The following is a 12,943-nucleotide window of genomic DNA, read 5'->3' as shown; positions in this document are numbered from 1 at the left end:
TTAAGAAAATGTCGTGAAAATAATAGTATTATCGTTATTTTGAAAGTTAATATGTTTATTTACTAACACTGCTAACAGATGTCGCATAGTTCACAATAGCAGAAAGTTGGTCGTGTGCATGGGAGCGAGGTCGTGCTCATAGGAGTGAAATGAATATATTTTATTTCGGTCGCGTACGCATGGCACAACAGCCAATGAGAGAAGAGCAGGGTGTTTTTTTGCGGGACTAGAAATATGTTTATATTTATTAACCATATTGTATTAAGAAAATGTCGTGATAATAATAGTATTATCGTTATTTTGAAAGTTAATATGTTTATTTACTAACACTGCTAACAGATGTCGCATAGTTCACGAAATTTCATTGGCTGAAATTAACAGTAAGAATTCAATTGTGAACCGATTTCGCAGTTCGCACAGGTCGTGTGCACAGGTCGTGTGCATGGCTTGCTATGCACTCGTTTAATTTTTTTAATTGTGAACCCAGCCTTAGACCGCTCGGCTAACGAACATAATGAAATGGGTGGGACATTTTACAGTGATGAGTCACTCACTCTTAGTCGAAAGAGTTACAGACGGACAGAGTTACAGACGGACAGACAAACATACAGGTGAAGCTAATATAAAGCATGTAATAAAGCATGTAATAAATTTATGACAATAGTATATAAGCAATACTAGTATAAATGAGAAAAAAGCTTGAGGCGCTTTGTGCCATATTTTTTGAATATTAAGCGCCCCATGCTTTTTTCTCATTTATACTAGTATTGTTTATATACTATTGTCATAAATTTAATTTTAAAATTATTTTTTACTTTTTAGTTTGATAATCTTTAAAAGCATGTTTCTTTAGTTTTTTAAACTATATTTATTTTTAACTTTTTAGTTTGATATTCTTTAAAAGCATGTTTTTTAGTTTTTTAAACTATATTTATTTTTAACTTTTTAGTTTGATATTCTTTAAAAGCATGTTTTTTAGTTTTTTAAACTATATTTATGTATAATTATCATAGGGAAATGAGTTACCGACACTACCTATTACCATCTGAGATAACTATTTGGAGTTGCAACGTCACAAAGAAATGGTAAAGTCTCTACGAATCATTTGCAGTTAGATGTATGGATATAATATTAGAATTTACCGGGGAAAAAAAAAAACATTTTTTTTTCGGCGTGGCCGGGAGTAGAACTTACGATCACTGAATCCGAAAGCTGACGTCACAGAAATCGCGCGCCTTAGACCGCTCAGCTAACGAACGTAATGAAATGGGTGGGACATTTTACAGTGATGAGTCACTCACTCTTAGTCGAAAGAGTTACAGACGGACAGACAGAGTTACAGACGGACAGACAAACATACAGGTGAAGCTAATATAAAGCATGTAAAAAGATTAAACACCAATGATGCAACAATGTCAACCATTTCACGGAGTGTTCAACTTAAAACTGCAATTCAATGCGATTTGCGTCATCTCTAAGAGTCTAGCACAAACACCATACATCGTTTTTCAAATCATGATCACACCAGTGATGGTAAAGTTTTCATTATACTTCCGTAAAGAACACTTAACAGGTTTAACGTACCACAAAATTAATTTAGAAATATTTTCTCGTAGTGTTATTATTTCTTGTGAAGTATATTTTATTTGTATTCAGTGAATTGTTTTCATTATTCGTTTAAAATTTTAAATAGTTATATGTTTTGTCTACTTGGTCAATTTTTGTTTTTAATTATACGAAGTTTGACTGTATTATCAATTTTACAGTACTGTATATATTTATCAGCTTTGTGTAAGTAGAAAAAAATGTGAACATATTCCATTGAAGATGTGAGGTCTACTTAACTATCTTAAAGATTTCCATTCATTCACTTAATCAAAGATATTAAATATAATATTTTCTCAAACACCACTACATGGCACGGTGAATGTTTTTATCGTTAAGAATGAATGGAAGTAATAAGTCACCTACTTCTAAAGAAGAATTTTACATTCTAATTTTATGATGTAAATAAACTTTGAAATTTATATTGTACTTAGTTTTCTCTGATAATGTGTATATGCGAGTTACAATTTACTTTTTAGTTGTTTAGTTATATTGAGATTTCTTGTGCATGTACATAAAATATAATTTAAAGACAGCTGTGGTATATTGAAAATCTCACAGGAAAATTATGCAACAATGCACTATGATTTATATACATGGAAAATCCACTAATTTTTTTTACTACATCCTGAAATTCTTTTTTTTAAGGGACGAAAGATTGTAAATGTGGTTTTAATAAATTTAATAAATCTTCGGATTAAAACAAATTTACTTTAAGATATTGGCAAGGAAAATCAACATACCTTAAACAACCTTCTCTTATTCAACGTTATCTATTAAGTAGTAAAAGGGGTAGTAATTATTTTTAAAATAAAAAAATGGAACCCACTAAATCAGTATTGGCAAGATATATATGTATAAATTCAATATTAAAATACGCATATTAAATTTTTTTGTATTTAACTTTTTTCGGTAATAAAAATTCAGGATGATATTGGTTTAATTGGTTTACGTATATTGCTATATTTTCTAAATCATATAGAAAAGGGAAAAGAGTACATCAGTGAAAATTCAAAAATTTAGTTTAAGTAATACTAGCCATACCAAAAAAAATCAATATGCGAGATAAGAAATTTGGTAACTGCTCTACATTTCAAATAAAAATGCATTGGTTTCATGAATACTGAAATGAATGCGTATGTTATTATCCTAAGCATGACTATAACTAAAAAAAATTACAGTAATTTAAAACGATGGCAAAGTCTTAACATACAATAAGTGCGCGAGTCTTAGTTTATTTTTTAATTGGCTTCTTCGTCAGATGGAAAAGAGTTAAGATTTCATCAAGGTAAAATATATTCTCAAAGTCACTAAACCGGGAGATAGAAAATAAGGTAGGTACTTAATTTTAAATAAAAGTTAAAATAGGCTTACGATAAACCAATTAAAAATAAGTCGTAAAAATATTTTTATTTATTAAATATTTTCTATACTTGACAGTTGTTTGTGTATATTTCTTCAAAAATATTTGGAATTTAATACATACTTTTCTTAAAATGGTAGAATATCAGCAATACCCGGAAATTACGTGAGCAAAGCCGCGGGTTATTAGTAGGGCCATGAAAATTTCGCGAAAAGATCCCGAGAGTAGCTGGAAGTTAAAACACTGTAGCATCGTCTGCGTTTCGTGATTGGGTGAGTTACTTTGAGGTGCATGTCGGTTGTTACAACAACCAATCACACTAATTCAGTGTGGAAGCAAACTCGTCCTTAGTGGCTCGTGCAAACAAGGCAACGACTTCTCTCGCAGACGGCCGCCAATCACAAGGAAGAAACCGCTGGTGTGGGTATACCTTGTTGCAGTCTAGTAGGCGTTCAGATTTTTTCGCGAAAATTTCCTGCCCCTAGTTATTAGATACACTTTTATTATAAAATAAAAACAATTATACATTTGTAGTTCACGAATGTGTAAATTTTGTTTATTGCTTCACAACATTCATTTGCCAGTCTCAAATTCCATCGTACCACTTGTCAGAAATGTCACCAAAAATGAGAGATTGATTTTTCTTTACGAATTTCAATTACGAGGAAACCTTTCGCAAGAATTTTTTCTTCGCAGTAGTCACTGGGACACCATTAATTTAAATTCACTGAGATAATAAAATTGTATGTATAATGATTTGTTTTTGTATATTTATATAAATTCTCAACCACTTTTTAATGATTTTCATGTGAATAAAAACTTGTAAAGCAAGTTAATTAACTGTGAACTGTGACATATAATACTTATGATTAGATGGAAATACAAACTTTTCATCCGTAATATACGATGATAAAAAATTATTTATTATTGCAAAATAATATTCACTGTTCAAATGAAAATTTAAATAGATTATACATACATGTTTCCTGCCTAATTAATGGTTTAACATAATAATTTTTAGTATAAAATCCTTTTTCTCTTGTGTTAAAATGGGTTGCTAAAATGAGGAATTATAAATATATGACTTACTAAGTCCGTGCACAGATTTACACAAAACAGCAATGTAGATAATATTTTTTTGGTAGTTTCTAATTTTCTGCCCTGAATAACATGAATTTGTTTGAATTCATACCAAAGAGAATTTTTTGAACAACTTAAAATGATTTCATAAATAAATCTTTATTTTATATTAAAAATCCACAAACTGTTTTTAAAATATAATATTTATCATGCCAGATGAAATAATAAACAAAAAATAGCTCTAAATGTTGTCTGTGTTTAAAGAATTGTATTATATTTCATGGATATTGTGGCGGGGCTCCGTCAGACGTCCCGCGTACACCTATACACATAACAATAAATAACCTATAACATTTGGGGGGTGGTAGCTGTTGGTAAGCATGGTACTCGAGATCAAGTCTTCTCCCTATACAGGAAGTGTAGGGTATAATTTATGTACTGAAAAGAAACATGATTAGTTCATTCAAGCACAGATTTTATTCACTAGGATAATAAAAAAAATAATAATAATCAACCAAATATTTGATTAACAAATTAATAATAAAGCATTTTACAATGGGATGGGATTAACGAATAAATAAATACATTAAATACACTTTAAAGTGACGTCAGCCGGCAAACAATTATCTCTACAACATGGCGGTTCTCTCGTCGTCACAGCTACGCGGAAGGATAGTATACTTCCCAGTTACCACTACCTGCATGCTTATAACCAGACGTCGATTTTTCCCAAAACCAAATAATAAATAATAGAGGTGGAATACTACATTATTACTTAAAAGATTAAGACGAAGATCGTCCAAGAAATGATTGTGGCGAACGAGCCATGGCCAACCACTTACCCTTCTGACTTGAGGCGAAGCAAAGTTGTTTCAAACCGACGTGGACTCGGCTTCCAGAGAGGTCCCCAGGCAAAAAGCCTCGGCCCCTCCCTGGAAGGAGGTTTTAACTACAAAACTAGGCCATGCCGGAAAAACAAAACAAAAAAAAAACACACGAGCACCGGGAAAACTTATCCACAAGGCAACTCGCGGTCCCCTCCCTTCCCACAAGGAAAAAAAAATGAAAAACAAGTGAAGTCAGCTATTCCTTCCGCGCAGGCGCGCACGAGTTTCCCCCTCTCCCTCTTGCGCTGCTCGATTGTTATTTTTCCGTCTACGTTTCCAAACTCGGACGCAAGATGGCATCACTAATCAGGACAGAGTCCTCGAAACGCGTACTCAAAAGCCTCGCGCGACAAACAAGAGACTAGCGTAGCGTAGCAGGTTTTTCTGGAACGGCGTGTTGCAACCTCTCAGCGGGCCCTGGCCAGCAACCCGCGAGAATTAGCTAACCACGCAGCTTCGCAAAAGCCCGCGGTGCCTGTAAACTAATGTCGCAGCAACCTATATTCCCATACCCGCGTGTCGAAATCAACCGGCCGAGCCTGGAAACGTGCACGTACACCAACACGTAAACCTGACGAGAAACAAAATTACAATAAAATTTAAGAAAAAAAAGTAATGAAATTTTCAGACCGTGACATTACCCCGGTCTACAAGGGCTTGTGCCCCACAAGCCATAAAAATTCCTAACAATGAATAAGACCAAGGGGCAAAAATTTATAAGTTAAATGCCTACTCGACCAAGACAGCGCACGAAGGTTAGGTTTTACCACAACAATTACATTCAAAGTCTAAACTGAAAAAGTTAAACCAATACAAAATACAAAATAGCCCAGGAAACAATTCTTTCCTGTAAGAATCGATGGTGGCTGGCACATCGTAAAACTACTCGTACGACATACAACTAGGAGAGGCATGAACCGTGGACAGATCAGCCCTAGTTGAAGCTGGAGAGAAGAGTCCTTGAAGTGTGATCTGCAGCTCACACCCAGGATCCAGCCTTCAGAGCAGTTCTGCCCTCAGCCTGCCTTCCTCGCAGCATGTCATCGGGGATGTCTCCCCAGTGAAACTGAACAAAAATTTCAACACCAGTATCAAAATCTCACCAAAGAACATACACGACACTGTCAAGCCTATTTAAACAAGTTAATTAGGGGGGGGGGGTTATTCTTAACGTCATATCGAAACATTATGTTAATACAAGGTTGATAACAAAAAAAAAAGTTAATTATTCCATTAAGTAAAGCTGTGAAGTGACCCTATTGAATAATTAGCAAACAATGTTCACATTTTATAAAGTGACTGATTAACACAAAAAGATCCACCCTACATATACTCTTTATCAGTTCCATAAACAGCATAACTAACCAAGGATGAGTCCAGGGGCATGTTATTCTCCAACAACAACAACAAAGATGATCATAAATATGTCAATAAAATGAAACAAACACAGCTAAAGTAAAATGGGAGCTTGGCCTCCAAGAAAAACAAAGGAATGGACTATACAAGTCAGGAAAACAAAGGATAAACATCAGGAAAGGAACCTGAAATGTCCATAGGATTAGGTGAAGTCCAAGATCTTCATAACACGCCTCTGCAGCTACTAGCTACAGAACAGAAAAAAAAAATAGCATTGTCACTGGTTGGCCGAGAGTAACTGATTTCTTCGTTCGGCCCAAGTCGACGAAAACGAGCCCCACGCTGATCCGTTTCTTCATTCTTTTTAGACAGAAAGTTCGCATACACACAGCAACCAATTTGGGAAGGGGCTTCCACCGTATAACTCCTCATGAGTTATAAGCAGCCCACCACACAACAGGGGAGGAAACAGTAGTCCATCTCCCACACAAGTTCAATGGCTGCACAACACATGGTCCTCAGTCAGGAGGACATACATGGCGAAGGAAAGTTCTTCACATAACTTACGTAACGTAATCGTTGAAGTCTCTGGATGTGTTACATCGATGCACTGTCTCTTCTTCAAGAAAGAAAAAGAAAACATAAACACTTGTTGCTAACAACTCTCCCTCACTTGAGTCTGTGGAAAAAGGAATTACACTGTCTTCAGAGGCACGAGTGCACACAGGTTCGGACAGGGGAGGGGATAGACCAGGAACAAGGTATCCCTACCCAGATTAAATCAAAGGCGAGCGTAGACAAATAAATTAAAAAAAAAATTAACCCGAGATTAATAATTGCTTGGACCCCTAGATTCATCCTCGATTGTCGTCTCTTTTTTTTTATTCTTTAAGCAAAAAGTAAAACCTCTGAACTGAACAGTTAATTACAAAAACATTATAAATCCTAACCACAAAAGTGTTTAACAACTATGTGCCCTTGATGGGGAAAACAAATCAAACATAAACATCAGTTCTATAAAATTAATCACACAGGGTGAGGTAGACATGAAATTCCTCACCTGACTCACTAACCAACTTAGATTTTAATCGACAGTTCTCAGAAAATTGATCACGTAAGTTAAAGGTTTCACTTGTAGTTGCAACATCAGTCTGTACAGTAGGTGAGATTTCCTCAGTTTTCCGTAATTTCCACTTGAGTGACAACCATTTCCATAGCAGAAAAAGAATCATACACATTATGACACCAAGTATAAATACAGTTATGCTTATCTCCATTGTTAACATGACATTTTCACTAAAAGCTGATACGCGGGGGAAGGTACCAATCCCCGCTAGATAAGGGTTTCTTACAACAATTAGTAATAAAGTACCACCAATCACAAATAAAGAAATACTTTGTAAATGTTTTAACAAAAAGCTTACAACTTCCACCGGGTCTCGCAGCTGTAATTCGTCGGGCCTCGTAAAGGAACGTGAAACGACCAAATTCAAGTGAGGAATAACAGAAGGCCAATCCTCATCTAAACAATCTTCTAATGAAGGAAAAACTGTGTGTGAAGATGCTGTTAAAGGTAAAATCTTTAATTTTTTTAATTTTGACCAAGCAGCTGGAATCACATGAATCATTTGGAATTTAGCTTTAGAAAGAAAATCACACGGATAAAGTTCATTAATTTTAAGCTCATCATTCATGTACAGGCGACAATCGCAAGGGACCTCAATGTCCACAGCGCCAGGTCAATCTGCAGCCGCTAAAAACAAGGTTTGGTTCTTATTCACTAAACATTGCACTTCTAGTTTACCAACAGGGTTAGTTAGAAAATACCGTTCAGGACCAGCTTGCGTAATCATGAGGTGGGTTCCCGAATGGCATCTGTAAGCACACAGTTCACCAAGTTTCTCTGCAGTCACTCCCTGAAACAAAGCTTTAGGACATAGAGAACTTCCCATGGCATCACCTGAAAATCTGGGCACAAAACATAAACTGTCTTCGAAGGGACGACAATCCAACAAATTTCTACCCTGAATGGTCACCAGTTGCTCATTATTTACGGCTAAAAAGTTTGGCTCGTGCTCCAAGTGGCAAGTGTTATTTTTCCAGCGGAAAGGTACCGCAACAAACTGAAATAATTTCCAATTGGAATTAACATGAACAATAGGTATCTTAAGTTTGACATACAAGTTCTCCTGATAAATGTGACAGCGACAAATAGGTAAATGAAAATACTTTTGTACTTGGTCAACACTAATAGTTAATCGATTCTAAACAAAGATGGGTATAGGTTAACTATTTGAAAAGCCTTAAAAAAAAATTATTAAACATACCCACAGGCAAAAACCTCATTACCAAAACTAAATAATTTTACCAATAATCTCATCAATCAAAATTTAAATTATTCTAACGATCTGACCTCTGGCACCTGGTTCACAAATGACTCCGACCTGAAATCGATGATTATCAACATGCTTCTAACTTTTTCAAAACAACAAAAGCCAATAGTTGCCTAACATCCACCTCCTGTGGACACACCTTGTGGGACTCTAACCCAACAACAAAAAAAAAAAAAAAAAAATTCTCATTTACTAAGGGTCGCCTACCCTGCGAACCCAGTCACAACCAGGGCCTCCATGCCCTCACGCTACAGCCCATTCCTCCAGGGTCTGTATTACATTACTCTCTATAGCTTCCTACACTGGCATCATCAACAAATAAATTTCGTTAACCCAGTAACTACTCAATCGAACCAGGGCCATAGCCAAAATCAACAATCAAAACAAGGCGAAAATTAGGTAAGTTACTTTTAACCATTATTTACTATTTAACTTAGTCTCTTAGAAAAATAAATAAACTCCAGAATCGACAATCATAAAATCAAACTGCTCAAAAAAAAAAAAATACTTTACTTTATTCGCTTAACATCTGCCTGTTATTAATAAACCATGAAAGCTGAAATAAAAATTGCATTAAACATCCTAGACAAAAATTAAAAAAAAATTAATGAACCTGATAAGAAAAATAAAAATACTTTCACCTTAACATCTGCTATGCTGTAGGCAGCAAGCAGCTGGTTGGTCTCGTCTGGTGAAAACAGCAACACCTCGAAACAACAGCTACTGGTGGTGCCATCAGATTCACTCTGATGTGCAGCCAGTAACACCATGCTCAGTCTTCTTAGTCATGAAGCCAGTCCCAGGTCACCACTGAACTGATTACTGTAACACTACTTTCACAAAACCGATAAGAATCAAGCACAAAACAAAACAACTCATTAAAAAAAATTTCTCTGTATCACAAATCTAAATACAAATTTTCGTGTAAAAAAAATAAATACTTTGAACTGTTATCTCTTGTGTCAATAAATGTATAAGGGGCACTGTAAAAAAAAAAAAACTATTTCAATTTTAATTATGTTGAGAGAAAAAATTAAAACCTTACATTCCAAGTGTGATAAACAAAATAAATTCAAAAATACTCAATCATAACTGTCCCCACTCACTCTATTATTTAACTTTATTACTTAAAATACTTTACTCAAAAACCAATTTTAAAAAAAATAACTCACTTCCATTATCCTTAACACAATAAACTTTCTCATAAATTAATTCAATAAAATTTACTTTAATACGTAGGCAGGTACACTAACTCACTCTCCAACAATGATTCACATTTCCCTACTTCCTAACTTTAAGAACAATTCCTTAACTTAACCCAGGGAATTTACCTCCAGGGCAACCAAAAATTTCGCTGTAGTGCCTATCTCCTATAGGCCCACTACACAACAGGGGACTCTAACCCCACAAACCAAATTAATTGAAGTGGTACCCTTATCCCGTACGGGATAGCCACTTCCGGTACTACCATGGGGAACTCCTGCCCCAACTACTAACAACACAGGGTTCTCCCGACCCTTAACCAGTAGCCAGCCCATCTTCTATGGGTCTGCGCTACCGTCCCTACTCTCCCAGGGACACCTCAAATTGTCCCAGCTCATCTCCTATGGCTGGACAATCACAACAACTCTCTCATCTCAAAGACTGTTCCCCTGGAGTTCATTCCCTTAACCTACACAAATAAACAAACCTCACACTATTCTCAGAGCTAATCCCTTCTAATGTGTACCTCCTATAATTCGAAAAGAAAAGTTAAAAAAAAATTAATTATTATCAAAACAAAAATAATTATAATGACAAATAAATAAATACTTTAAAATTATTAAGTTAACTCATAAAAAAAAAAACTTAGACGGTGTGGTGTAGTCAATGACGCACATAAAATAAATCATAAAAAAAAAAAAATAACTGTGAAAAACTTATCTGTCTGACGTCCAGCCGGCCGGTAAACACCGGGCCGGAACGATTCTTGCCGCGCCGTGCCGAGCCGTGTCGCGCCAGGCCGGAAACCGCTCAAGGTCAGCGCACAGCTGACCGTCGCGCCGCTCGTCACCGCTCCACGACACATGACTTTCCACGTCCGCAACAAGCACTGTCTATAACATTACTTAACACAAGTTTTAACATCATTCCTAAACCAAAAACTCCACACAAACTCTTAGATTCTTAACCGAAATTTAATTATGATAATTTTCAAAATTAATTAATTAATCATTAAACCGGCATTAGAATTTACGTAATTAAAACTTAATAAAACCTAATAGGTGACCTGAACGACCCGATGACTGACTGACTGACTGACTCACTGACTTAACTTAACTAAACCAAAAACTTTTTATCCATTAAATTTAAACAGAACAACAGTAACATTACTAATAAAAATACGTGAAGCACAACGCAACACGTCCGCCGCGTGCTCCCACACGACCCTGCTTGCACTGCTCTATAATAAAACATTATTAAATTCGGAAGAACAAGAGAAGAGAGAAAAAAAAATAAAGCACAAACAACCCTACAAGAGACTACCCGAAGCCTCACACCACTTGTGACGGGGCTCCGTCAGACGTCCCGCGTACACCTATACACATAACAATAAATAACCTATAACATTTGGGGGGTGGTAGCTGTTGGTAAGCATGGTACTCGAGATCAAGTCTTCTCCCTATACAGGAAGTGTAGGGTATAATTTATGTACTGAAAATAAACATGATTAGTTCATTCAAGCACAGATTTTATTCACTAGGATAATAAAAAAAATAATAATAATCAACCAAATATTTGATTAACAAATTAATAATAAAGCATTTTACAATGGGATGGGATTAACGAATAAATAAATACATTAAATACACTTTAAAGTGACGTCAGCCGGCAAACAATTATCTCTACAACATGGCGGTTCTCTCGTCGTCACAGCTACGCGGAAGGATAGTATACTTCCCAGTTACCACTACCTGCATGCTTATAACCAGACGTCGATTTTTCCCAAAACCAAATAATAAATAATAGAGGTGGAATACTACATTATTACTTAAAAGATTAAGACGAAGATCGTCCAAGAAATGATTGTGGCGAACGAGCCATGGCCAACCACTTACCCTTCTGACTTGAGGCGAAGCAAAGTTGTTTCAAACCGACGTGGACTCGGCTTCCAGAGAGGTCCCCAGGCAAAAAGCCTCGGCCCCTCCCTGGAAGGAGGTTTTAACTACAAAACTAGGCCATGCCGGAAAAACAAAACAAAAAAAAAACACACGAGCACCGGGAAAACTTATCCACAAGGCAACTCGCGGTCCCCTCCCTTCCCACAAGGAAAAAAAAATGAAAAACAAGTGAAGTCAGCTATTCCTTCCGCGCAGGCGCGCACGAGTTTCCCCCTCTCCCTCTTGCGCTGCTCGATTGTTATTTTTCCGTCTACGTTTCCAAACTCGGACGCAAGATGGCATCACTAATCAGGACAGAGTCCTCGAAACGCGTACTCAAAAGCCTCGCGCGACAAACAAGAGACTAGCGTAGCGTAGCAGGTTTTTCTGGAACGGCGTGTTGCAACCTCTCAGCGGGCCCTGGCCAGCAACCCGCGAGAATTAGCTAACCACGCAGCTTCGCAAAAGCCCGCGGTGCCTGTAAACTAATGTCGCAGCAACCTATATTCCCATACCCGCGTGTCGAAATCAACCGGCCGAGCCTGGAAACGTGCACGTACACCAACACGTAAACCTGACGAGAAACAAAATTACAATAAAATTTAAGAAAAAAAAGTAATGAAATTTTCAGACCGTGACAATATAATATTTACCTTTCGGTTATTAAAAGAAAATATATTTGTATTCAAAATACTTGCGCATCGTTTTTACGAGCATAACTTGTGTATCTAACCTCAAAGCAAAGAATATAAAGAGTGGCAACTCAATGCTATAACAAACACTCTTATTTTCTTTGGATATCCGGGAAATGTGCGTTATTTATAAGCAAATTAACATAGTAAATCGTTAACTTTTCAGATCTATGTTGGCAAAATTGATTTTTTATTGTCATTCGTTACTGGGAGTATTCACCATATAACGTTAAAGATTATTTATTTTGAATTACGAAACAACCAAAACATTATGTAAAAATGCTTCATATTATGTTTAAAAAATTATAAACTGCATAGCCACAAAGTATGACGACATAACATTAGTTTCAGTTACTAATAACAACACGTGCACGCGTTTGAATAGTCATCGCAGCCATAGTTGTTTCATAGCTACCAAAATCATTCA

At 36.1% G+C, this 12,943-nt stretch overlaps 1 long non-coding RNA gene across 1 annotated transcript; it reads right to left on the bottom strand.

Annotated features, from left to right (window-relative positions):
* Positions 1-4,506: 4,506 nt before the first annotated feature.
* Positions 4,507-12,461, bottom strand: LOC134527274 (uncharacterized). Its single transcript, XR_010074141.1, has 2 exons — positions 9,332-12,461; positions 4,507-6,001 (listed from the first exon to the last, which is right to left on the bottom strand). It is a non-coding gene; the product is annotated as an uncharacterized LOC134527274 (long non-coding RNA).
* Positions 12,462-12,943: the final 482 nt, after the last annotated feature.

Source organism: Bacillus rossius, chromosome 1 (genome assembly GCF_032445375.1).
Source record: "Bacillus rossius redtenbacheri isolate Brsri chromosome 1, Brsri_v3, whole genome shotgun sequence".
Lineage (NCBI taxonomy): Eukaryota > Metazoa > Arthropoda > Insecta > Phasmatodea > Bacillidae > Bacillus > Bacillus rossius.
Note: the sequence above shows the minus strand (reverse complement) of the source record. Positions and strands in the feature narration are given on the sequence as shown.